A 26920-nucleotide genomic window follows, 5' to 3' on the forward strand; every position below is an offset into this window, starting at 1 on the left:
TCTTACCCTCACAACTTTATATAATCCAGTATTACCAGTGTCACATCAGAAAGCTTAATGAAGCTCTTATTGCTAGGTGATATTCCATCATCTGTATCCTGTGAAAGTAATGCACATAAGGATGTGAGAGAAAGAAACAAAAAATTATACACATCAACAAATGGACATTTGTTAAGTATTCCAAACGAAGGCGCCAATACCCCCTGTATTCTATTGGTCCATTCTCATGCTGCTAATAAAGACATACCCGAGACTGGGTTATTTATAAAGAAAAGAGGTGGCCGGGCGCGGTGGCTCAAGCCTGTAATCCCAGCACTTTGGGAGGCCGAGACGGGCGGATCACGAGGTCAGGAGATCGAGACCATCCTGGCTAACACGGTGAAACCCCGTCTCTACTAAAAAATACAAAAAACTAGCCGGGCGAGGTGGCGGGCGCCTGTAGTTCCATCTACTCGGGAGGCTGAGGCAGGAGAATGGTCTAAACCCGGGAGGCGGAGCTTGCAGTGAGCTGAGATCCGGCCACTGCACCCCAGCCTGGGCGACAGAGCAAGACTCTGTCTCAAAAAAAAAAAAAAAAAAGAGGTTTAATTGACTCACAGTTCCGCATTGCTAAGGAGGCCTCACAATCATGGTTGAAGGCAAAGAGGAGCAAAGTCACACATGGCAGCAGACAAGAAGAATTTGTTCAGGGGAGCTCCATTTATAAAACCATCAGATCTCATGAGACTTATTCACTACCACTAGAACAGTAGGGGGAAGCAACCCCATGATTCAATTATCTCCACCTGGCCCCACCCTTGACATGTGGGGATTATTACAATTCAAGGTGAGATTTGGGTGGGATACAGCCAAACCATATCACCCCCTTTGGTAATCTAGTTCCTGAAACTTGAGTTCCTAGTATGCAATTCGAGATATTTGAAATATTTCTAAAATTCAGGCAAATAAATCATGTGCTGGCTACTGATTAGCTACCCTTAGGTTTATAAAGAAATCTAAGGCAAAGTGTAGAAAACATAAAAACCAAAATTCCCCAGCCTGGACAACATGGCGAAACCCAGTCTCTACTAAAAATACAAAAAAAGTAGTCAGGTGTGGTGGCGCAGGCCACCATCTCAAAAAAAAAAGTCATGCAATTACTTCTAGCTAGCATGGTGGCTCACACCTCTAATCCCAGAACTTTGGGAGGCCGAGGCAGGAGTTCAGGAGTTCGAGACCAACCTGGCCAACATGGTGAAACCCTGTCTCTAGTAAAAATATAAAAATTTGCCAGACATGGTGGCGGGCGCCTGTAATCCCAGCTACTTGGGAGGCTGAGACAGGAGAATCGCTTGAATCCAGGAGGTGGAGGTTGCAGTGAGCTGAGATCGCACCACTGCACTCCAGCCTGGGCAACAAAGAGTGAAACTCCATCTCAAAAAAATATCTGTATCTGTATCTATAGTCTTACCTTTGATCAGCCTATTATACATGCAGAGCCTACCACAGTGCCTGGTACTACAATAGCTGTTCCCTACATATTTATCAACCATTAATTAGAAAAGAGAATGTTGTGCAGTCACAATAGGATTCCTCTTAGTTGTATCTTGAATACTTGAAAACCTGAACCTTTTCTTTCTTTCTTTCTTTCTTTCTTTCTTTCTTTCTTTCTTTCTTTCTTTCTTTCTTTCTTTCTTTCTTTCTTTCTTTCTTTCTTTCTTTCTTTCTTTCTTTCTTTCTTTCTTTTTTGAGACAGAGCCTTGCTGTGTCACCCAGGCTGGAGCACAGTGGTGTGATCACAGCTCACTGCAGCCTTGACCTCCCGGGCTCAATTGATCCTCCTACCTCAGTCTCCCAAGTACCTGAGGCTGCAGGCATGTGTCACCACACTCAGCTAATTTTTTATTATTTAGTAGAGATGAGGTCTCACTATGTTGCTCAGTCTAGCCTCAAACTCCTGGGCTTGAGCAGTCCTACTGCCTCAACCTCCCAAAGTGCTAGGATTATAGACGTGAGCCAGCGTTAGCCACTATGTCCAGGCTTGAACCTTATTTGATATCCAATACTGTATTAGTCAGGACTTCTTTGGTTGTATGTGACAGAAACCCACTCAAATGGCTTAAGATAAAAAGGGAATTTTAACGCCTCATAAGACTGAAAAGTTCTAGAACTGGCATCAATTCACTTGAATCCTAGGGCTCAAGTGATGTCATCAGAAACAGGTCATCAGGCTGGGTGCAGTGGCTCACACTTGTAATCCCAACACCTTGGGAGGCTGAGGCGGGTGGATCATTTGAGGTCAGGAGTTTGAAACCAGCCTAACCAACATGGTAAAACCCCGCCTCTACTAAAAATGCAAAAAAATTAGCCAGGTGTGGTGGCTCATGCTTGTAGTCCCAGCTACTCAGGAGGCTGAGGCAGGAGAATTGCTTGAACCCGGGAGGCGGGGGTTGCGGTGAGCTGAGAATGCGCCATTGCACTCCAGCCTGGGCGACAGAGCAAGACTCCGTCTCAAAAAAACAAAACGAACAAACAAAACAACAGCAGCAACAAAACAGGTCATCAGAATTAACTCAGTTCTACTTTGAGTAGACTTCATTGCCAGACAAGCAAAATAACTGCCAGCCACTCCAGTTCTATATCCCACTCGCTTAGCAATCACTGTGGAAAGAGCTTTTCTCAGCAGTTCCCCTGGAAACTGTTAGACTTTAGCCTGGTTAACTCTGATTGGCTGACTTATATATCGCCTTTGGATCCATAGAGTAGCACCAGGTGCGCCAAAACCACAGGAACGAGGAGTAGGGATGGAGTGATCCTCCCAAAGAAAATCAAAATGGTATTACCGGAGTAAGAAAGAATGGGGGCCAGCAGGGCTGCACAGGGCTGACTTGGGTGCTTTAGCATTCCCCAGTCTTCATTTACCAAACCAAATACACCTGCAATCTAAATCATAAAACAGATGTTTAGTAAATAAATGCAACTGCAAGACAATACTTCTAACCAGATTGCCACCCAAAGATCCTCCTCAGAAAAAAAAACAAAAACAAAAAAAAAAACTCCTGAAGCTAGCACCACATGCCAGGCGGGTAAAACCAGCAGATGTTCCCTACTATTAACTATATTTTCAAACACCTATTAGATTCCACCTAAAGCCTTTAAAAACTGGTACCGTATATAATTCAAATCAAAGAAATCTCTAATCAAATTGTCTTGTCCTACACATCTGCACACCTTGCCATCTTCACTTTCTCTTTTAATATCAGTATTACCCCAGTTAGGCAGGTTGGAAAGGTAGGCAGTTACCTTTGGTTCCTTACTGTTTCTCACCTCCAATATTTAGTCACCAAGTCTGGCTCTGTTTTAGAAATATTACTAAACCTCATCCCCATCTCTACATCCACACTTTCCTAATCCCCACTGCCACAGTTTAGTCCAAGCTGTAATTATCTTTTCCCTAGCTTCTGCCACCTGAGTTAGCTGTAAAAAAATCATTTATCTGATCATGCCAATTCCCCTCTTTTAACAACATTTGCTATAAGCAATTTAGGAATTGGTATCTTGTGCCTTGAAATATTCTTATCCTTTGACCCACAAATTTCTCATCTAGATACCTGTCACAAGGAAATAAGAAAAAAATGTAAATCAGGATTCATGTTGAAATTCATGTTCAAATATTTATCAAAAGGCTGGGAACAGTAGCTCACGCTATTAATCCCTGTACTGTGGGAGGCCAAAGGGGGAGAATTGCTCCAGTTCAGGAATATAGTGAGACCTCATTGCTACAAAAAGAAAAAAAAACAATTAACCAGGCATTGTGGCATACACTTGCAGTCCTAGCTACTTAGGAGGCTGAGGGAGGAGGATCACTTGAGCCCAGGAGTTCAAGGCTGCAGTGAACCATGATCATGTCACTGCACTGCAGCCTGAGTAATAGAGTGAGACTCTGTCTTTAAAAAAAAAATTATTGCAGCATAACTTAGGACAATAAAAAATATGGAAGTCTAAATGCCCAATTATAAACCATCAATAATTAAGGGGTTTTGCAGATAAATTTTGGCAACATTACAAATTTCCCATAATAGAATGTAAATGTTTTATAGCAAGATACAAAAACATATATATAGAATGAGCCCAGTTATATAATATAATGAGGACGAGAACAAAAGATACCAAAATGTGAACAGTTTTGTAATATGATGGGTAATTTTTTTATTATACTTTAAGTTTTGGGGTACATGTGCACAACGTGCAGGTTTGTTACATAGGTATACATGTGTCATGGTGGTTTGCTGCACCCATCAACGCATCATCTACATCAGGTATTTCTCCTAATGCTATCCCTCCTCTAGCTCCCCACCCCTCAACAGGCCCTGGTGTGTGATATTCCACTCTCTGTGTCCATGTGTTCTCATTGTTCAACTCCCACTTATGAGTGAGAACATGCGGTGTTTGGTTTTCTGTTCTTGTGTTAGTTTGCTGAGAATGATGGTTTCCAGCTTCATCCATGTCCCTGCAAAGGACATGAACTCATCCTTTTTCATGGCTGCATAGTATTCCATGGTGTTTATGCACCACATTTTCTTTATCCAGTCTATCATTACTGATGGACATTTGGGTTGGTTCCAAGTCTTTGCTATTGTGAACAGTATGACAATGAACATATGTGTGCATATGTCTTTATAGTAGAAAGTTTTATAATCCTTTGGTTGTATACCCACCCAGTGATGGGATTGTTGGGTCAAATGGTATTTCTAGTTCTAGATCCTTGAGGAATCACCACAACGGTTGAACTAATTTATATTCCAACCAACAGTGTAAAAGCGTTCCCATTTCTCCATATCCTCTCCACATCTGTTGTGTTCTGACTTTTTAATGATCACCATTCTAACTGGAGTGAGATGGTATCTCATTGTGGTTTTGATTTGCATTTCTCTAATGACCAGTGATGATGAGCTTTTTTTCATATGTTTACTGACTGCATAAATGTCTTCTTTTGAGAAGTGTCTTTTCGTATCCTTAGCCCACTTTTTGATGGGGTTGTTTGTTTGTTTTTCTTGTAAATTTGTTTCAGTTCTTTGTAGATTCTGGATATTAGCCCTTTGTCAGATGGATAGATTGCAAAAATTTTCTCCCATTCTGGAGGTTGCCTCCTCACTCTGATGATAGTTTCTTTTGCTGTGCAGAAGCTCTTTAGTTTAATTAGACCCATTTGTCTATTTTGGCTTTTGTTGTCATTGCTTTCAGTGTTTCAGTCACGAAGGCTTTGCCCATGCCTATGTCCTGAATGGTATTGCCTAGGTTTTCTTCTAGGGTTTTTATGGTTTTAGGTCCTATATTTAAGTCTTTAATCATGATGGGTGATTTTTAGACTATTCTTGCTACGTTTTCTAAGTTCTTTTTAAATATACGTGTTGGGTGTGCGTGGTGGCTCATGCCTGTAATCCAAGTACTTTGGGAGGCCAAAACAGGCGGATCACCTAAGGTTGGGAGTTCAAGACCAGCCTGAACAGCATGGGGAAACCCCGTCTCTACGAAAAATACAAAATTAGCCAGGAGTGGTGGTGCATGCCTGTAATTCCAGCTACTCGGGATGCTGAGGCAGGAGAATTGCTTGAACCCGGGAGGCAGAGGTTGCGGTGAGCTGAGATTACACCACTGCACTCCAGCCTGGGTAAGAAAGCGAAACTCTGTCTCAAAAAAAATTATGTATGTGTTCGTGTGTGTGTGTGTGTGTGTGTATGTGTGTGTGTTTGTAGCTGGGTACAGTGGCTCAAGCCTGTAATCCCAATGCTTTAGGAGGCTGTGGCAGATGGGTCACTTGATCCCAAGAGTTCAAGACCAGCCTGGGCAACATAGTGAGACACTGTCTCTACAAAAACATTTAAAAAGCAGCTGGGTGTAGTGGCACAGGCCTATGATCCCAGCTAGTAGAGAGGTTGAGGCAAGAATGATCCTTTGAACCTAGGAGTTCAAGGCTGCAGTGAGCCAATTGTGCCACTGCACTCCAGCCTGGGCGACAGAGTGAGACTATCTCAAAATACACATAGACAGACAGACAGACAGACACACAGACAGACAGACACACACACACACAATCTCAAAATACACACACACACACACAAAAAAAATAAGATGAGATAATTTTGTTTTTCAGCATTCTGCATGGGAAAAGAATTATGTTTGTATAGAAAAAACAAAATACCTGAATGAGTGCTTGGCATAGAAAATTAGATCCTAAAGGAACCAAATGTGGACAAAACTGTTCTGCAGGCAGAATGAGGAAGAATTTGTTGCTCCAGGAAGATGAAGGAGGAATGAAAGTGAGATGGCAAAATTGCAAGTCCTGCCATGTAGCTCTCTCCAAAACCTTTCAAATCTTACATAACATTTCTAAACTCATGAAATGTTAGGTGGGTTCTTTCTTAAAATGGAAACTGGAGAAATGGGCTTCTCATGTGAGTTGATGTGGCAGAAGCAATGCCACAAGAAGAGAATAATAAAGTCGGTGGGGAGCAGGCAGGGAAGTCCTGGATTCTAACCGGTAAACTTGGAGTTCAAGCCACGTTAAACTCTACAAGCAGTAGTGAAGTCAAAACTGACATCTCAGTTACACACACCCATTGCTTTTATTGTTAGGGAAAAGTAACAAAAGTAATTTTAAACAAACATTGGGTAGCATCTAATTGCTATATAAAGTACCAACTCCTCATGTGACACACAATGCCTCCCATCTCTTTTAACAGACACACCTCCAGCCAGTTCCTCCCTGCTCTGAACTAGCCCTGCTGTCTAGACATCCTAGATTGCTGGTAATTCCTAAAATTAACCAGGCCTTTCAAGAACTGTGTATACATTTGCAGCCTCCATGTTGTGCCATACCCTCAACCATCCACTGTCAGCCTGTTAAACTCCTACAGAATCTTTGAGGTCCAGTCCAAATGGACCGCCTTATTATGAGTTGGATTGTGTTCCTCCCAAATTCATAGGTTGAAATCCTAACACCCAATACCTTAGAACAGGGGTCCTCAATCCCCGGGCCATGGACTGGTACCCATCTGTGGTCTGTTAGGAACTAGGCTGCATGGTAGGAGGTGAGCAGCAGGCAAGCGAGCAAATCATCATCTGTATTTATAGCCACTCCCCATTGCCCTTCATTACCACCTGAGCTCTGTCTCCTCTCAGATCAGCAGGGGCATTAGATTCTTATAGGAGCACAACCCCTATTGTGAATAGATTGCACACGTAAGAGGGATCTAGGCTGCACGGTCCTTAAGAGAATCTAAAGCCTGATGACCTATCACTGTCTCCCATCAACCCCAGATGGGACTGTCTAGTTGCAGGAAAACAAGATCAGGGCTCCCACTGATTCTACATTATGGTGAGTTGTATAATTATTTCATTAAATATTACAGTGTAATAATAAAAGAAAGTACACAACAAATGTAATGCACTTGAATTATCCTGACCCACCCCTTCCATGAAAAAATTGTCTTCCACAAAACCAGTCCCTGTTGCCAAAAAGGTTGGGGATTGCTGCCTTAGAATGTGACTTGATTTGGAAAATATTTCATGGCAGATTACAATTCCTTAAATTAAGATGAAATTCATACTGGAGTAAGGTGGGCCCCAATTCAATGTGACAAAGGGGTAATTGGGATACAGACACCCACACAAGGCAAACTGTGTAAAGATGAAGGCAGAGATTTGCAAGTCAAGGACTGCCAAGAACTGGCACAACCACCAGACACTAGGAGAAGAAAATAAAATTGATTCTGCCCCACAGCCCTCGGAAGGAACTAACACTGCCAACACTTTCTATTGTTGAAATTGCTATTGTTGAAGCCACTCAGTTTGTGGTACTTAATTACAGTAGCCCTAGAAATCAAATACACACCTCTATTCTATAGTTTGCTGTGACATCCCCATACACAACCTCCATAATTAATCAGTGTTCATTTAAGTCGCTAGTACATTTTATTTTTTTGAGATGGTGTCTCGATCTGTTACCCAGGCTGGAGTGCAGTAGGGCTATCTCGGCTCACTGCAACCTTCACCTACTGGATTCAAGTGATTCTCCTCTCTCAGTCTCCCGAATAGCTGGGATTACAGGCATCCACCAACAGGGCCAGCTAATTTTTTGTATTTTTTAGTAGAGAAGGGGTTTCACCATGTTGGCCAGGCTGATCTTGAACCCCTGAACTCAGGTGATCCACCCACCTCAGCCTCCCAAAGTGCTGGGATTACAGGCATGAGCCACTGCACCCAGCCAGTCCCTAATATATTTTATACAATCATACATACTTTTATAGCAGCACTTACAGGATTTTAGGAAATTGTTTCTGCTTCCAGGATGTGTGTTCTCAAGAGCATGTGTTTGCCACTTACTCTTTCAGAATCTATAGTTCTCCTTCTTTACTTAGCCACTACCTTAGTCTGGAGTCTCAAGAAAACAGAGCCTGAGGCAGTGATTAAGGCACTGATGTTTTAATTGGGTAGGGCAAGCCCAGGGCAGTTAGGGGAAGGAAAAGGAAGTGAGGGGAGGAAAACTGTGAAGCGATGAGAAGTGACATAAAGTGACATTACTCCCTGGCTACCATCTTATCTGAAGCCAGAAGAGACAGAGCAGGTCACCAGGCAGGCACATCCACTTGGCACACAGGATGTCCCTCAATGTGCTGCAAGGACAAATCATGCCATGGAGTAATCCATGGGAAGGAGGATGAGAATTTATTCATCCAGCTTCCTCTTGTTCCCTCTTTCCCATTGGTTAAAATTCATCTCTCTAGGAGTTGGAATTAATACCCACACTTCCAAGTTTCATTGTTCAGCTTCTTCTGTGGTTTCTTGACCACTGGATCCCTGAACCCCAATTCTTACAGGGCAACATGCAGAGGGCCAGGTGATAGCTACACACACAGTGAGTTGCATTACAGGACAGGAATTCCAACCAAGCTTAGGGAACCTAAGTGTTTTATAATGAGCAGTAAACCTGTCCGACCTTTGGCCTGAAGGAGATGTCATCATTATTATAGGGACAATAAACAAATCTGTCCCTGTTTGAGAGGAGGATCACACTATCTTTATCTTCCATCACTGTTCACTACACAAATATCCTTGAAAGACAGTCTGGAACCAAGGCAGCAAGTACCTGTGCTTGCAAGATATGAGAAAGGTGAGAGACCTACAGAACACTATCCTAACACAGATCCAACACACTGCAACCAAGTGTTTATTTCCTGACTGGAAATCCTACTAAGTTATGATGAATATGTAAAATTTATTTTTGCAGCAACTGAGAATATTGACTTAGGCAGGTAATGCAACATAGTAGATAACCATAGTAAAGCTAAACTACCAGTAAGAAATCTATCTTGACATCAGTCTAATAAAGGAAAACATGAGAAATCTTTGCTCAATAAATTAACATAACACCTTCAGGGACATAAATGATTCTACTCAAACAGTTATGCAATATTTGAGAATGTAGTAACTGTAGATGCTTGCAAAGATACTAAAAGACATTATTATGTATTATAATGGTGATTATTCTGTAATTACTGCTGACTTGTTTCAAGTTCCTTCATGTTTCTAATTCCTTCAAGGACATTGCCAACAATTCTACTACTTGAAAGCATGTCACAGAAAGTAAAAGGTAAAGAATCACCACCACAATCATTTTAAAACATAAATTGAGTGCCCACGTGTGAATCATTAGGCTTGGCATTATGGGGGAGTAATAAAAAAAATGAATGCATAGTCTGTGTTTTGAGAAATTTATGTTCCAAAGATGAAAATGAGATAAAGACATAAGTATCTTTAAAAACAAGTGAAAAAATATATAAACAAATGAATTATATATAACTACATATACATATTTTAATTCAAGTAAACACCATATTTTTTAAATTACAAAAGAATTATAGAGTAAACATGCTCTTATTAAAAGATACATTTCTGAATTCTACTCATCATTAAAACTTACTACTTTTTAAAAAAATGGATGTAGGAAAGATAGCAAATAAAAGTAGATTTAGCATAGGTTGTGAAAAAAGAAAGAAACTTAATTGCAAAATATGTATGGAGAGATAAAAAGCTAATTTTGATGTAGGAGGATATTTCCTGGAGAGGCAAATACAATTTAATTCTAGATAGTACCTTTCTAGAAAGAGGAGATGTGATAATTGGTGATAAAAGAAGATAAAGTCAGGGTGCATAAAAGACAAGGATAGTAGGCTGGGCGTGGTGGCACACACTTGTAATCTCAGCACTTTGGGAGGCTGAGGCAGGCAGGTCACGCAGTCGAGAGATCTAGACCATCCTGGCCAACATGGTGAAACCCCATCTCTACCAAAAATACAAAAATTAGCTGGGCATGGTGGCGCATGCCTGTAGTCCCGGATACTCAGGAGGTTGACACAGGAGAATTGCTTGAACCCAGGAGCAGAGGTTGCAGTGAGGCAATATTGTACCACTGTAACTCCAGCCTGGTGACAGAGTGAGACTCTGTCTCAAAAAAAAAAAAAAAAGACAATGATAGTAGTGAAATGTCACATATATTTTAAAGTCACAGACTTTACTGGGAAATAAAACTGTTGTTTTATTAGTCAACAATTGAAACATTATTTCTAAATGATATCTTTATATTTCGCAATATTTGTTTTTATTTTATTCTGTGTACCCCTATAAGCATTCAATAATACTTGATTTACATATTTTGCCACCATTTAAAAGTAAATATACTTGTAATAAATGTTTCTGAATATAGGCTTGCTCATAACTTAATCTGCAATATAATACAGTGTAATTCGATAGGACCAGATAAATTCATTTAAAATTTCTTCTAAATTATAACTTACAGTATTACAAGTATGGGGCGGTCACTTGCCAATATAAAATATTGGAATGTCACCGAGCAGTTCAAATGTGACTCCCTTATTTGTAATCCATTCTAGTATACCCTAGTTTATCTTCAAAAATTTTTTCTTTAAAAATATGACAAAACTTATATCATTCAAAGGCATTCATATATAGAATACAAATACTGGGAGATCTGAATTATATGTTGCTTAAATATTATTTTTTTCAAATCTAATTGCAATTACATCCCTTTCCCCATCAACCTCAATTTGAAATTCTCCAATGCCTTCCCACTATTTAAGATAAAGACAAAAATTCTTGACAAGACCAAAATGTCCATGACGGTCTTGCTCCTGTCTCTTTATCCTCATTTTATACCCTCTTTGTACTCACTGGGCCTTCTTATCCTAGAACTTCTTACTTTCTTTCAGTTCCTAGTACTTGCCATATCACCCTGCCATAGAGACTTTTTTTTTTTTTTTTTTTCCCCCGACCGGGTCTTGCTCTGTCACCCAGACAGTGGCACTATATAGTAACTTACTGCAGCCTGAAACTCCTGGGCTCAAGCGATCCTCCTGCCTTGGCTTCACAAAGTGTTGCGATTACAGGCGTGAGCCACAGTGCCCAGCCCGACCGGGACTTTTTACATGCTGATCCTCAGCTGCTGGAAATGCTCCCCTCATTCAGGACACTTCAACTAGTTGACTTGTACCAGCCTACATACCTGAGTCAATTATCACTGGACAGCAAAGTCTTCCCTGACCTTCCTGAAGAGGTCACATTCCCCTCTCACAATCTCATTACAACGGGTTCCTCTTGCTGAATATTGATCAAAGTTGTAGCTTTATATTTGCTTGTATAATTCTTTAATGTCAGTGTTGCCCACCAGCTGTAAGCTCCTCGAGGGCTTTCATCAGAAAGATTGGGGTCAGAGCAGGAAAATGGAGAGAGCCCTGCTTAGTGGAACAAGCATACATGCCTGATTGGCAATTAGCTGTCACTGGGGGACAGACGCTAATCTCCACCTACTTTCCTGGACTCTTCTCATAAAGCCTGCCCCAGGCAAATATCCCCTGCTTGTAGGGAAGGGGTAGAATCAAAACCAGTTGGTGCCTAGAGAGGGGAAAATATCCTCTGGGACTCAGGAATCTGCACCAATACAAAGCAGAGGTCTGTTTATTGCTAGGATGGAAGCAGAAAAACTCTCCCAAACAAGATCAAACAGAGTTACAAGGTAGCATTTGACTATCATGGGGAGATGGCAGGAACACCAAGAAAGGCCTGTCCCCAGGCCCAGGTTTCCAGTTCTGCCTAAGCGTGAGAGGCTGGACCAATAGAACCAGGAACACCCTCCTGCCCCCACCACAATCTTAGCTTGAGTAACAAGAACCAAGAGTCTGCTCTTGGGGAAGGGGGAACATAGAGAAAACCTCTCCCTCCCTACTGTGGCACAGCCCCTGCACAGACTAATGAAAGTGGAGGGTAGAGCAGAAGCACTGGGAATAATCCTGCAGCACCCCAGACATGATACATGCGCAAAGTAACAACAGCTCACTTTTGGAGGAATATGAAGCTTGTGGTGCACTGAAGGTAACAATAGCAACGATAAAGCCCAAAGCTAGTTCAACTCCTGACCAGATTAACGGCAGCTCACATAATAACAGCTTGAAAGGGAAGAGGCATACCCATTTCCAGGTATAAACAGCGCTATGCTCCTCATCCTCTGCTATTCTTCTACCTACAGTGTTCTGGTATATGCTAAAAAAATTATAAGACACACAGAAAGCAAGGCAGGGGTGGGGGGGATATTGTGAAGAGATAAAGCAATCAATAGAACCAGGTTCAGAGATGACTAGTCGTTGGAATAATCAAATAGGGACTGTGACGGTTAATTTTATATGTCAACTTGGCTGGGCTAAGGGATGCCCAGATAACTGTAAAACACTATTTTTTGTTTTGGTAAACACTAGTGTAAAACATTATTTTGTAAAACACTAGTGTAAAACACTATTTTTGCTCTACAGTTATCTGTGCATCCCATAGTCCAGTCAAGTTGACATATGAAATTAATCATCACAGTCCCTATTTGATTATTCCAACAACTTCTGTCTGTAAGGGTGTTTCCAGAAGAGATAAGCATTTGAATTGGTACACTAAATAAAGAATATTGCTTTTGTTGTAGAAAACAACCAGATTCTTGTCACATAACAGGAAAATTTAGGCCCACAGACACACTGTAGGTTGAGTAGGGCAGGGTTTATTGGGTGAAAAGAAAAAAGGAAAGAGGAACCCTCAGCAAAGCAAGAGAAAGTCCTGCTAGCAGATCTCCTGCCTCACAGATTGAATCCCAGGTCATTACCCAGGAACTGAAGAGGCCAGGCTCCTTCCCTCTGCAAATGGCACAAAATTCCTGAGGCTCCACCCTGCCCTCCCATTATGCAGATGGGCATTATTCAGAGAGAATCAGTCGGGAAAGGACGGGCTTCATCTAGGACCAGCAGTCCGGGTTTTTCAGCCTTCAGGCTGCTTTAGGCTTGAAGGCAGGATTTCACCAGGGACCCTTGGCTGTCTCCTGTCTCTATCACTTTCACCAATAAAGAAGGGCAGCATCCAATCTGTTAAGGGACTGAATAGAACAAAAAGGCAAAGGAAGGGAAAATTTGCTTTCTACTTGAGCTGAAACACCTATTTTCTTCTGCACTTGGACATGGATGCTACTGGTTCGGAGCCTTTGGACTCAGAGTGGGACTTATATCATCAGCTCCCCTGGATCTCGGGCCTTTAGGTCTGGGCTGGAGCTGCACTGCTTTCCTGGACCTCCAGCTTGCAGATGGCAGATCATGGGACTTCTCCGCCTCCACAATCACATGGGTCAATCCCTCATAATAAATCTCTTAATATACACCTACATACATGCTATTGGTTCGGAGACTCTGAAGAGTCCTGACTATTACAGAGACTTTAAAATTACTATGACTAGTATGTTAAAGAATCTTGGGGAAAAGGTGGACAATATGCATGAGCAATGGGAAGTTTCAGCAGAGATAGAAACTATAAAAAAGAATCAAATGGGAACTCTAAAAATATAAAATATGATATATAACCCTTATATTATATAAGATATAAGTCTGTACATGTTCAGTACAGATGTAACTATCATTTTTCCCCCAATATTTCCTTCCTTCCTTCCTTCCTTCCTTCTTTCCTTTCTTCCTCTCTCCCTCTCTCTTCCTTCCTTTCTCTTTTCTTTTCTTTCTTTTTTCTTTTCTTTTTTTTTTTGAGATGGAGTCTCACTCTGTCACCCAGGCTGGAGAGCAATGGCGGGATCTCGGCCTCACTGCAACCTCTGCCACCCGGATTCAAGTGACTCTCCTGCCTCAGCCTCCTGAGGCAGAGCTAGGATTACAGGCGCCTGACATTGCACCTGACTAATTTTTTGTATTTTTAGTAGAGACGGGGTTTCACCGTGTTGGCCAGGATGGTCTCGATCTCCTGACCTTGTGATCCTCCCGCCTTGGCCTCCCAAAGTGCTGGGATTACACGCGTGAGTCACTGCATCTTTCTTTTCTTTTCTCTTCTCTTTCTTTTTTCTTTTTCTTTTTCTCCTTCCTTCCTTCCTTCCTTCCTTCCTTCCTTCCTTCCTTCCTTCCTTCCTTCCTCCCTCCCTCCCTCCCTCCCTCCCTCCCTTTCTCTTTCCCTCTTTCTCTTTCTGGACAACATCTTGCTCTGTAGCTCTCCTAGCTTGGGACTACAGGTGCACACCACCGTGCCTATCTAATTTTTCTATTTTTTGTAGAAGATGGGGTTTCTCTATGTTGTCTAGGTTGGTCTCAAACTCCTGGGCTCAAGCAATTCACCTGCCTCAGCCTCCCAAAGTGCTAGGATTACAGGTATGAGCCACTGTGAATGCCCTTAAATATTTTCAATCCATGGTTGCTTGAAGCCACAGATGTGGAACTCACAGTTATGGAGGGCCAACTATAAAATCATACTTCTAAAATATGTCTGGTGATATTAAAGAGAACCACAGCCTGACAGTAGTTAAAGGAGCAAAACTGATTTTCATTCAGGAGCTATTACAATCGGGCAAAAGAGACAGTATAGAACTGGGCTCAACTCCAAATACAGCAAGAGCAAGTGGAGATTTATAGCCAAGGAAACAGGTTGCAGGGGGTTGGGAGGTGAGTGGTGGATGGACAGGAATCACTAAGAGGAGACATCAAGGGAGGAGGAATTCTTGCTGAACTGACTTAACAGGCTAGGGTGATCAGCCATCCCCTGGGGGACAGTGGGAGATGAGGAATTTGATCAGATATCAAGCGTGATCAGCTATTGAGGGTGAAGGATTCCTCTTGACTGACATAGCGTAATTCTCAGTAAAACCGGGCTCTGCAAGAATTGTACACAGAAGCCCAAGTTTGAGGCCAAATCTAGAAAAGGACTCAAAGGAGCCTGATTACAGTTTGGTCAAGGAGACAATCTTTGTCTGGGGTAGTAGGTGCTTTGATGAAAAAAATGTGGAAGGAAAATGAGAGGGAGATGGTTTGGAGGGAGGACCTCTTTAATGAAGTGACACACTTCAGTGGGGACCTTTGTGAGGTGGCAGAGTGAGGCAGGTGCATACCTGGGGGAAGAGTGTAGCTGTCAGTGAATAGCAAATGTGAAAACCTGCTAATCGCAGTCAGGGACCAGCAAGAAGGCCAGTGTCACTTAAGTGGAATGAGCAAGGCTGAGGAGGTAAGATATGGTTGGTGAAGTAGCCAGTAGCTACAAATGTAGGCCCTTTAGATAGCTTGGTAGGGAGTTTGGATGGTGGTGGTAAAGCATTTTGGAACTTAATTTTTCTAAAAAAAAAAGAGCAGTACTGTAGCCAAATCAAAGAAATTTTCTGACTCATTGTCCTCCTCTTACATATGTATATAAGTGTCTTTGTGGCAGATCAGAGTAGAAGGCAGGGAGGTAAGAATATAATGTATATTGCATTTTTTTTCTTATCTTTTCTTTTCTTTTTTTGAGACAGTGTCTCACTCTGTTGCCTAGGCTGGAGTGCAGTGGTGCAATCTCGGCTCATTGCAAACTCTGCCTCCCGGGTTCAAGCGATTCTCCTGCCTCAGCCTCCCAAATAGCTCGGATTACAGGCATGCACCACCAAACCTGGCTAATTTTTGTATTTTTAGTAGATACAGGGTTTCACCATATTGGCCAGGCTGGTTTCAGACTCCGACCTCAAGTGATCCACCTGACTCGGCCTCCCAAAGTGCTAGGATTACAGATGTGAGCCACCGCACCCGGCCTCTATATTGCATCTTTTCATAAGAAGTTTTATATTTTAAAATATTTCTATCAGGATTCCCAATAAAAGTTAAAGATTGGCTGGGCGTGGTGGCTCACACCTATAATCCCAGCACATTAGGAGGCCGAGGTGGGAGAACTGCTTGAGCCCAGGAATTCAAGACCAGCCTGGGCACCAGAGTAAGACCCTATCTATAAAAAAAAAAAAAAAAAAAAAAAAAAAAATTGAAAAATTAGCTGGGTGTGGTGGTGCATGCCTGCATCCCCAGCTACTCAAGGCAGGGGGATTAATTGAGCCTGGGAGGTAGAGGCCACAGTGAGCCATAATCTCACCACTGTACTCCAGCCTAGGTGACAGAGTAAGACCCTGTCTAAAAAATAAAAATAAAAGTTAAAGGTCTTTAACTGTTTTACATATAAATCCTACAGGGGAGGTAGATTTTATTTTGATTAAAATGTCATTGTTTCAGCTAAAAAAAAAGTCTAGGTCTACTTTTCTTTTTAAAAAGTATTTAAAAGAATCAGCCATGGCTCTTTGCCACTGAATAAGAATATGGCACTCTTTCATATCATGTTCAATCACATCAGGATAAAGTGGCGCCAGAGGTGGCTGTCACATAAATAGAATTTATACCAACAGAGTTCTCAGCCTACTTCAGTTGTTGAAAATTAATTTATTTTCTGACTTCAGAACCTGATTTTCAGAGTACAAGAAGCTTGATAGAAAAAGCAATTCAGTGTAATCAGCTCTCTTTATATGCTTAGTTTAAAACTCTTTAGCCTGTCTTATATGATATGAATCAGAGGGAATTGATAAATATTCCTAAAAACACCTGGATAGATCTCCTTAGTGAATGTGAAATTGCCTGTGAAATTCTGACTGTGAAGTTTTCTGTGAAACAAGAAAATTAGAATCAAAGGAGATGTTTAATAATTTCATTTTCACTTTCTTAAGACCTCTGTCAAAATAACAGGTAACGACGTCACTGGAGAGCTCTAGCAGAAAACAGATCTTGGCAATTGGTCAGTAATTTGAGATTAATGTAATGCAAATTATGAACAAAAATTGAGAAGCATTTTATTTATTTTCAGGGAGGTTGCTAGTTTTATAGCACTTTTTTTATTTGGAGATTACTATAGTAGTAGCAGAATATTATTAAGTATGTATTTCTCACCAGATAAAGAAAAATTTTTGTCCAAGTATTTGAAATGCCAGTAATATTGGATTGTGACTACTTTATTGCATAAAATAGTTTTTCTATGAATAAAGGCTCACATAGGCGTAAGACTTGAAAAAAATGTGAAGATTTGAAAACAAAGCTACAGAAATTAAAACTGTGTTGTACAGTCATAAATATTAACCTTCATATCAATGGCACTGAAGAGACAAGGCAGAAATAGGATTCAGTATATACTAGAATTAGTAGAGGATGAAGGTAGTATTCTAAATTACTGAATCAAAGTGTCCAATAAATTACAGAATACAAAATAAATATTTTTAAAAACAAGAGATTTCCTATATAACAAAATTTTCTAGAAAGAAAACTATCTGGCTGGGCGCGGTGGTTCATGCTTGTAATCCCAGCACTTTAGGAGGCCACAGTGGGTAGATCACCTGAGCGAGGAGTTCGAGACCAGCTTGGGCAACATGGCAAAACCTCAATTCTACAAAAATTAGCCAGGCATGATGGCCCGGTGCCTGTAGTCCCAGCTATTTGGGAGGGTGAGGTAGGGGGATCACTTGAGCCCCGGAGGCAGAGATTGCCGTGAGCAGAGACTGTGCCATTGCACTTGAGCCTGGGCAACAGAGTGAGACCCTGTTTAAAAAAAAAAAAAAAGAATTTTCAAAAATGTTTATGTTAACTACACTTACAAAGACTAATCTTCAAAGGCTTTGGCATTTTAATTTAAAAATGTTATACAGCACCATGTTTTTAAATGGTTAAAATTGGTTCCCTAAGCATTTATATAGATGACAAAGTACACATTCAAACATTACATTATTCATTTAAAATATAACTCTCAATTTTGCACTTAGTATAGAAGTATAGTATGTATTGAGCTTCATTCAACTATTCATTTAACAAATGTCTGTAAAATGATTATTGTCATGTGCCATGTGCTGGATGAATACATTAAAGTCTACTAAGGGAATCAGATATTACAATGTAGCACAATAAGTTTTATTTTTTTATTTTTATTTTTATTTTATTTTTGAGATGGAGTCTTGCTCTGTTGCCTGGGCTGGAGTGCAGCGGCGCGATCTTGGCTCACTGCAACCTCTGCCTCCAGGGTTCAAGAGATGCTCCCATCTCAGCCTCCTGAGTAGCTAGGACTACAGGCGTGTGCCACCACACCCAGCTAATTTTTTTTTTTTTTTTTCGAGGCGGAGTCTTCACTCTGTCGCCCAGGCTGGAGTGCAGTGGCACCATCTCGGCTCACTGCAAGCTCCGCCTCCCGGGTTCGCGCCATTCTCCTGCCTCAGCCTCCGGAGTAGCTGGGACTACAGGCGCCCGCCACCACGCCCGGCTAATTTTTTGTATTTTAGTAGAGACGGGGTTTCACCGTGTTAGCCAGGATGGTCTCGATCTACTGACCTCGTGATCCGCCCGCCTCGGCCTCCCAAAGTGCAGGGATTACAGGCGTGAGCCACCGCGCCCGGCCCCAGCTAATTTTTATACTTTTTGTAGAGATGGAGTTTTGCCATATTGGCCAGGCTGGTCTTGAACTCCTGAGCTCAAGTGATCCGCCTGCCTTAGCTTCCCAAAGTGCTGGGATTACGCCCAAAGATGTGAGCCACTGCTCCCAGCCTAGTTGTATAATAAGAGTATTAATGATATCTTGCACACAGGCCCTTGGAGCATCCGTAAGATTCACAGTAGAGTGGGAATTTGGCCTGAATCTATCTACACCAATAAGAAAAAAAAGGCATGTGGGGAGGAGATAAGGACACTGCAGATGTTAGACAGCATGTGGAAAGACACTATATGAAGTTCAGAAGGAGTAGGGAGAAGTCAAGTGTAGTTAGAAGTGTACAGTTGGTTGAGGGTGCAGGATTTTGACTAAACATGAGTTCAAATTTTGGTTGTGCTACTCACTAGCTGGAGGAATTTTTGCAAGTAACTAAACCTAAGTTGCTGTCCTTTCATCTGTAAAATGGGGATAGTAACAATAGCTAGATTGCAGAGTTAACAGGAAGATTTAAGAGCATGTGTGGAACCTAGTATTGTGTCTAACCTACCCAGACTAAGAGCTAAATAAATGGGCCGGACACAGTGGCTTCTTCCTGTAATCCCAGCACTTTGGGAGGCTGAGGCGGGTGGATCACCTGAGGTCAGGAGTTCGAAACCAGCCTGACCAACATGGTGAAACCTCATCTCTACTAAAAATACAAAAATTAACCAGGCGTGGTGGCGGGCGCCTGTAATCCCAGCTCCAGGAGGCTGAGACAGGAGAATAGCTTGAACCTGGGAGGCAGATGTTGCAGTGAGCTGAGAACATGCCATTGCACTCCAACCTGGGCAACAAAGCAAGACTCCGTCTCAAAATAAATAAATAAAAATGAAAATAAATAAACTAATGGTAGATAGTTTTATATTATTTATTACTACTTTATGTAAGTAATATCAAAAAACATTTGGCTACATATTTCTGAGAATTTTTCATTCTATGGCCTTAAATTTTTTTTAATTTTTAAATTTAATTTATTATTTATTTATTTATTTTTCTTTTGGAGACAAAGTCTTACTGTGTTGCTGAGACTGATTCCTGGGCTCAAGCAATCCTTCCACCTCCGCCTTCCAAATAGCTGGGACTACAGGCATGCACCTGGCCATTCTATGGCTTTTTAAATGACAAGTGAGTGTTAATTGCCAACCTCTTTTAGATGTTCTCTAAACAAAAATGGTATTTGTTCAGGAATAGGACATTGCAATGGGAATATGCGTGCCATAGTAAACTAGATGCATGTACAGGGAGGTAAAGAAAGATAAAGGTTTTTAAAGGAAAAATAAAGAGGATTACAGAATTGTTTTGAAGTGATTCTCCTTCAAAGGATCCATAACAAGGATCTGTTAACAAGGGTGGCATCAGTCAAGGTTGGCTGGCAGATGTCCTCACAGAAGTATTTTTTGTGTAAGGTTGTGATGATCTTTGTGCAATGTTGTGCTTTTTGTAGTCTTTTGTGATAGTTTTGGTTACGAAGCACTCATGCATGAGAACCCTCTCCTCATAGCCTTCCCCTGTTCTATTTGTCAGGATTTTGTTCGTTTTTAACACAAATGACACCATTTTGATTCTGATGACTTTCCTGTAATAATGAGTTCACTTTTTCATACAGAGCCCAAGAGTATAAAAGTATCACTTCTTCCTGAGCAAAAATATGGTAAATGAGTTACTTCAGACCACATTCGCTTTAGGGAATAATCTCTACCCCAGAATCAGTGGTTTATGTAACTGCCAGTTATAGAACTTGATAGTCTTAAAAGCTTTACAGAGAGCATCTATTACATGGTAAAATGTCCAAAATGTAGAAAATTTCTATGAATTCAAGCATATGCATGTGGCTTTGCAAGTATTTTAAAATCATTTGCATGAGTAATTGTCCCTCAAAAGAATAAGCTGCATTCGCATATCTCTTTCTTTAGGTCTGTTTCTGTCTCAGCCTATTGCACTCAGGTTTCTGTTCCTTTTCACTCTTGACTCCCTGAAACGACTCTGACAAATATTGCAAATAGATACCTAATGGCCAAATCAGTGAATTTTTTTTTAAGCTTTTAGTTTCCATGAATTCTCAGAATTGGACATGGTTGAACTGCCTCTTCTTTTTGAAATTCTGTCTGTACTTTGGCTTCATGATGCCACACCCACCTGGTTTTCCTCTTACATCTCTGGCCACTCTCTCTTAGTATGTTTTATTTTTCCTCTTCTCATTACCTGCCCTTCATGTTGGGTATCTGCAGGGTTTCTGTCTTTGGCTCTCTTCTCATTCTACAAATTCTCCATGGGATGATTTCATCCTGTTTATTGCTTTCCATGAGCAGATGTATAATAATATGATTCTCAAATTTAATCTCCATCCCTGACCTCGCTCCATTGTTTCTGACTGGCTTCTAACTCTAGTTACTAACAGAGTATCTCCATCTGGCTGTCCCAGAGACACTTAAAATCACTATATCCCAAAATGAATTTAATCTCTTTTTTTTTCCAACCTGTTCTGTCTCCTTCACTCTCATCTTGGTGACTGGCTCCCCTATCCATACATGCACAACCCAGACAGCTGGGAGTTATCCTGGCTTCTTTTCTTTCCTTAGCCAAATGCCCTCCCCATATTCAATCGGTGTCCAAGTCCTGTTGACTCTATTTCATGAACATGTTTTGGCCTCTTCTGTCCATCCCCATTACTCCCAGCAACTCACATCTGGACTATTGCAATAGTATCCTAACCAGTCTCCTTGCCTTCACTTTTAGTCGATCAAGTTGTTTCATTTCACTGGTAAAACCTCTCTGGTGGCTTTTCACTGAATATGTGCTAAAACCCAAACTTCCCTGCATGGTGTTCCATATTCTTGATGATCTGGCTTCAGCGAATTTTTGAGTCTTGTTTTTTTTTTTTTTTTCCTTTTTCCACCCCTCCTTTTCTGTCCACAGGATTGCATGCTGTTGGGCAGCTTTTCCTCAGCGGCTGACTGCAGAGCTGTTTATGAACCCCACACACATACAGAATCACTCAGTTCTGGGCCTACCTCCATAGCTGCGTTCTCTCACAGGTTTCCATCATGGCTCCCATCATCCTTTACTAAACTTATTTGTTTATATGCACACTTCAGCCTATTTCTCTGGCATCTCATAGTATTTAAAATAATTTTTGGCATAAATATCAGTATCAATAGATATATATCAAGCACTTCCTTAAGGAATTCCTCAAGAAACTTCCTCCAAGAACTTCCTCAAGGAACCTGGAAAATGAGAACAACTCCCATCTCTTTGGTAATTCCTCAAACTGTTCTATCTCTAGCATGTAATAAACATTGTCTCGCTGTGGGATAATTAAGGAATCAGAGACACCGAGGGGTTGAGGAGGAATTAGTTAATTATTTAGGTGCACCAACCCCGTCAGATTAACATCCAAAGGACTGAGCCTCGAACAAAGAGTCAAGCTACCTTTTAAGCATTTTGTGGGACGGGGGAGATCTGTGCAGGGGAAAGCATATTACAGAAGCGAGAAACAAAGACAGTTATTCACTTGAGACATGCATTACATTATTTCTTACTTTTCAAGGAACAACATGTTTTATGACTTGAGATTATCTGTCTAGTGACCTTGCAGCTGCACAGCTAGAGAAACAGTCTTCACAATGCCTGGGAAAGGGAGAGACAAGGTTCACTAGCCACAGAAAAATAGGCAGTTAATTTCAAAGGACTCCTGCTCTTTCTCTTCTTCAGGGGGAATTGGGTTTTCTTACATACAATTGAGTTATTGCTTACACATTCTTTAATTTCTTTTAATTCCTGTTTCAGTCTGACTGAAAATAGAGGAGCTACCTGGTTGCACACAGTACTGATTCCCACCCAATGTGTTTCTATGTTCTTTGAAAGACAATGTAATTGTGACTTAGTTGAATTAAATTGATGTGCTCTCCACAATCATCCCATAAAATATTCACTATCATTATCACTATCATTATAATCTGGCTCATAGGCCAGATTAAGATGGTCAAGTAAGTTAGTTTGTTAAACCAATTTAAAACACACAGTCTTAGCTTTGTATAGTGGAAATATGGTAGCCAATGAGGTTTATCCTACATTATTGCTAATTGAAAACTTTTTCCAATACTGGCTCATAGGCCAGATTAAGATGGCCTATCATTATAGTCTGGCTCATAGGCCAGATTAAGATGGTCAAATAAGTTAGTTTGTTAAATCAATTTAAAACACACAGTCTTAGCTTTGTACAGTGGAAATGTGGTAGCCAGTGAGGTTTATCCTACATTATTGCTAATTGAAAACTTTTTCCAATACCCTGCCATGACAACTTGCTAGATAGTCAGCATTGGCAATTTTTGACAGTCACTGTGGAGACTGAATTGTTTTAGAAAAAAGCAGGAAGCGAGGGGAAAGAGATTGGGTAGGTGAACACATTTAGATCAGGCAGGTGAAAGGACCACACTACTGTGGGTCACTCAGTGTTCATATGTTCTGCCTCTCTCTCTGCCTCATCTGCCTTCTCCAAAGATGGCATGGTTACAAGAACCAGAGTGTAGGTAAGAATGTTCAGAGATGGAAGGTTCAGGGTGCCAATCTACACTTGCTCTATCAAAAAGACAGGGTGCTGGGTGCCGGGGCTCACAACTGTAATTCAAACACTTAGGAAAATTGAAGCAGGCAGAGTGCTTGAGCCCAGGAGTTCAAGAACAGCCTGGGCAACATGGCGAGATCACGTCTCTACAAAAAAATTAAAAAAAAATTAGCTGGGCATAATGGTGCATGCCTGTAGTCTCAGCTACCCAGGAGGATGAGGTGGGGGGATCACCTGAGCCCCAGAGGTTGAGGCTGCAGTGAGCAGGCAATGAGCCATGATCATGCCACTGCACTCCAGCCTGGGTGACAGAGCAAGATCCTGTCCCCAAACAATAAAAATAATAAAAAGACAGAGGTAGGTATGTGTGGCTACACCTATAGCTCAGCGATGACCTTATGAGCAGCATTATACATTTTAAGCCCAAAACAAATGGGTTAGAATGGATGATACCAATGGGTGGTCAATTTGAGGTAGACCAGACTGATCCATGCTTTATGAATATTTAAGGTTTATTTTGCTTTCCATCTCTATCTACAAGTAACACTCTTGTTTGTTTTGTCCTTTTAACATATGTTTAAGAAGTAAATGTCTATTTATTCTATGTTTAACATGTTTCATGCGTTAATGATGTACTTATTATCTGTACTTAACATATGAGTTGATGTAACATATACTTACAGGTAAGTTTCATCTATCCCATTTGTTTCTCTTATTCTTTAGGGCAGAATTGAAAATTCTTAAATAATACAGCAAATGTATGTTACATTATGGATAAAAATCTGAGGCACAGGGCCAGTAAGTCCCTTCCACAAAGTCCCCGCCACTTTTCCAAGGGCATGAAAAAAAGTCAGGTTTCAAATATAAAACATCTGGCTCCAGAGCCCTTTTTTTTCGTGACAGGGTCTTGCTCTGCTGCCAGGCTGGAGTGCAATGGCATGATCATGGTTCACTGCAGCCTTGACTTCCTGGGCTCAAGGTTCAAGTGATCCTGCTTGCCTTTGACCTCCCAAAGTACTGAGATTATAGGTCTGAGCCACCATGCCTGGCCTAAGAGCCCACTTCTTAATCACCATCCTAAACTGATTCCTAATTTGCCTGAGAAAACACAGCTGCTAAGTCTTACCTTAAGTCCAGTGCTCTTCATGCTAATTACTCTTTGTGTATAAGTACTCTCGGGCCAGGAGATCTGTCTTGTTCATCTCTGCATTTTTACCACCAAGCACAGAGCCCGGGCAAATACTTGTTGACCAAGAGAATATCTCATTTTATAACTTTTGTTTTTCTTTTGGGTTATGTTAGATGTGCGGAATAATTCCAATTTAACATTTAAGAAAATTTAACCTTTGGCATTTAAAGTTAAATTACCTTACGTATTTGATTTAAAACAGATTAACCTAAAGAAATATCTAGTTGCTACAGAATAAAAGATAAGGATCTATGAACTGAGATCTAGCATTGATTGTGAAACTGATCCTTTTAAAGGGCTTCTCTGCTTCACTTTCTCTAGTAGGAAAATGGTCCTAGTAACTCTTATCTACTCCCTTCACCAGCAATTGTTACATTGTCCATTCTTCCTATTACTAGCATATCTTTAAAAAACGCCTTCTGCTTTATCAGTTAGATATTATTAAAAGATGTAAGTCTGTCTATAAATTCATAAAATCAATGAACCATAAACATATTTACATATTAAAAATAACATTTTTATATTCTTTTAAAAGACAGATTTTATGCTACATTTGGACATGTTGAACATCCTGTAATTTGGTAAATATCCTACAATTTTCCTGATTCATTTGACTTTTGTGAGAGAAAACAATTAGCCTTCTGAAAGAAGTTAACATACATTATATGCTAGTAAAATATTTTAATGCCTCATCTGTTCCACATTTTTTTATATGTTTATTGGCATGTTTATTTCCCCACTTACGAAAATATTGTTTCTCTGTAGGAAGTTGGCAGTAATCTCAATAGATACATGACTAGAACTCAACGTAATGGGTGATTAATCCTGGCTACCCATCAGAATCACCTGGGACATGTGAAGAAACAAAACTGATGCCCCGGGCCTACCTCAAACAAACAATTTAAGTCAGTATTTCTAGGGCTGGAATTGGGACATCTCTATTTTAAAGAACTTCTCAGATATTCTACAAAATACTTGACCAGCACTCTTCAAAACTGCCAAGGTCATCATAAACAAGGAATGTCTAAAAAACTGCCACAGATCAGAGGAGGTAAAGGAGACATGATAACTAAATGTTACGTGGCACCCTAAGTGAGATCCTGGAATAGAGAAATAATATTAGGGGAAAAGTACTGAAATCCAAATAAACTGTGGAGTTTAGTTAATAGTAATGTAACATTGATTGTTGTTCCTTAGTTGTAACAAATGTATCATCTTACACAAAAACAAATGTCAATATCTCACACAATAGAGAAACTGGGTATATGGGAACTGTCTACTATTTTTGTGACTTTTCTGTAAATAGAAAACTATTCTTTAAAAAAGTTTATGTAGAACATCTGATTATATGCTAAAGAGTAAAAGATAAGGATCTATGAACTGAGATCTAGCATCCTTTGTGAAACCGACCCTTTAAAAGGGCTTGTTTCTCTGTGCTTCACTTTCTCTAGTAGGGTTGAAAATCACTTATATAGTAATCTGCTTAAAGTGTACCAGAAAACAAAAAGACCCTGTGAAATACTGAGCCCAATTGTCAATTGTTGGCATGTGCATTCTTAAAAATTTGACACTTAGAAACCATGGGCTGCTTCATTAGGACTTTTAGGGAAATTACATTTCTACCGGCAGTTCCAGGGCAACACAAATAGACCAATGACAATACACTTAACTATAACAATCACAATCCTGATAATTACTGGCTTCCAAAATACAACAATTCGAGAAAGACTGCTTAGTAGAGAAGAAAAGGTAACAATAAATTTCTTAGTTTAGAAGCATAAGGTTCATTTTAATATCTATGAAAAATATAAATATGTGGATTAAATACAATGTCTAATGTTTTCTCAGACCCCAGTAGTTTGAGAAAAGCCTACCTGGATTTAGCTGGTCACATCTCTCTTTTCAAAACCGTTGCCATTAAGCATATTTGTCATCTGTGCAAATTTCTAGAGAAAAGTCAGAATTGTTTTTGAAGAAATCACTCTGCACAAGTAAACACTTGCCAAACAGCAAGTGCCAGGAGACGGTGTTTCTTTTTAAAAATTATTATTTTTTGCACACATTATCTAGTTTGGTAAAACTGTCACCAATTTACAATCCGGAATCACCATGTGAGTCAAATTAACAAATGTATTAGCAACTTGTAGTCAATCAGATTGTAGTTCCAGCTCCCTAACTCAATGCAATTTTAATAATTTCTCTTCTCTGAGTCTATCTCAGTTTCTCATCTGTAAAATGAGTAAAAGCAAGCCCTTTGCAGTTCAGACGTTGAGATTCGGTGGGAAGGACCTCGAGAAATAGAGTGG

The 26920-nt window shown here is 40.5% G+C and overlaps 1 long non-coding RNA gene, 1 other non-coding gene and 1 pseudogene across 2 annotated transcripts; 2 read left to right on the plus strand and 1 right to left on the minus strand.

Moving 5' to 3' along the window:
* Positions 1-26593, minus strand: LOC135972034 (uncharacterized). The gene is made up of 3 exons (XR_010588600.2): positions 26489-26593; positions 2823-2922; positions 1-98 (listed from the first exon to the last, which is right to left on the minus strand). It is a non-coding gene; the product is annotated as an uncharacterized lncRNA (long non-coding RNA).
* Positions 22888-23016, plus strand: LOC141407404 (U4 spliceosomal RNA; annotated as a pseudogene).
* LOC123575063 (U4 spliceosomal RNA) lies at positions 23073-23208 on the plus strand. Its single transcript, XR_006700225.1, has one exon. It is a non-coding gene; the product is annotated as a U4 spliceosomal RNA (small nuclear RNA).
* Positions 26594-26920: the final 327 nt, after the last annotated feature.

The sequence above is a fragment of the Macaca fascicularis genome, chromosome 7 (genome assembly GCF_037993035.2).
Source record: "Macaca fascicularis isolate 582-1 chromosome 7, T2T-MFA8v1.1".
NCBI lineage: Eukaryota > Metazoa > Chordata > Mammalia > Primates > Cercopithecidae > Macaca > Macaca fascicularis.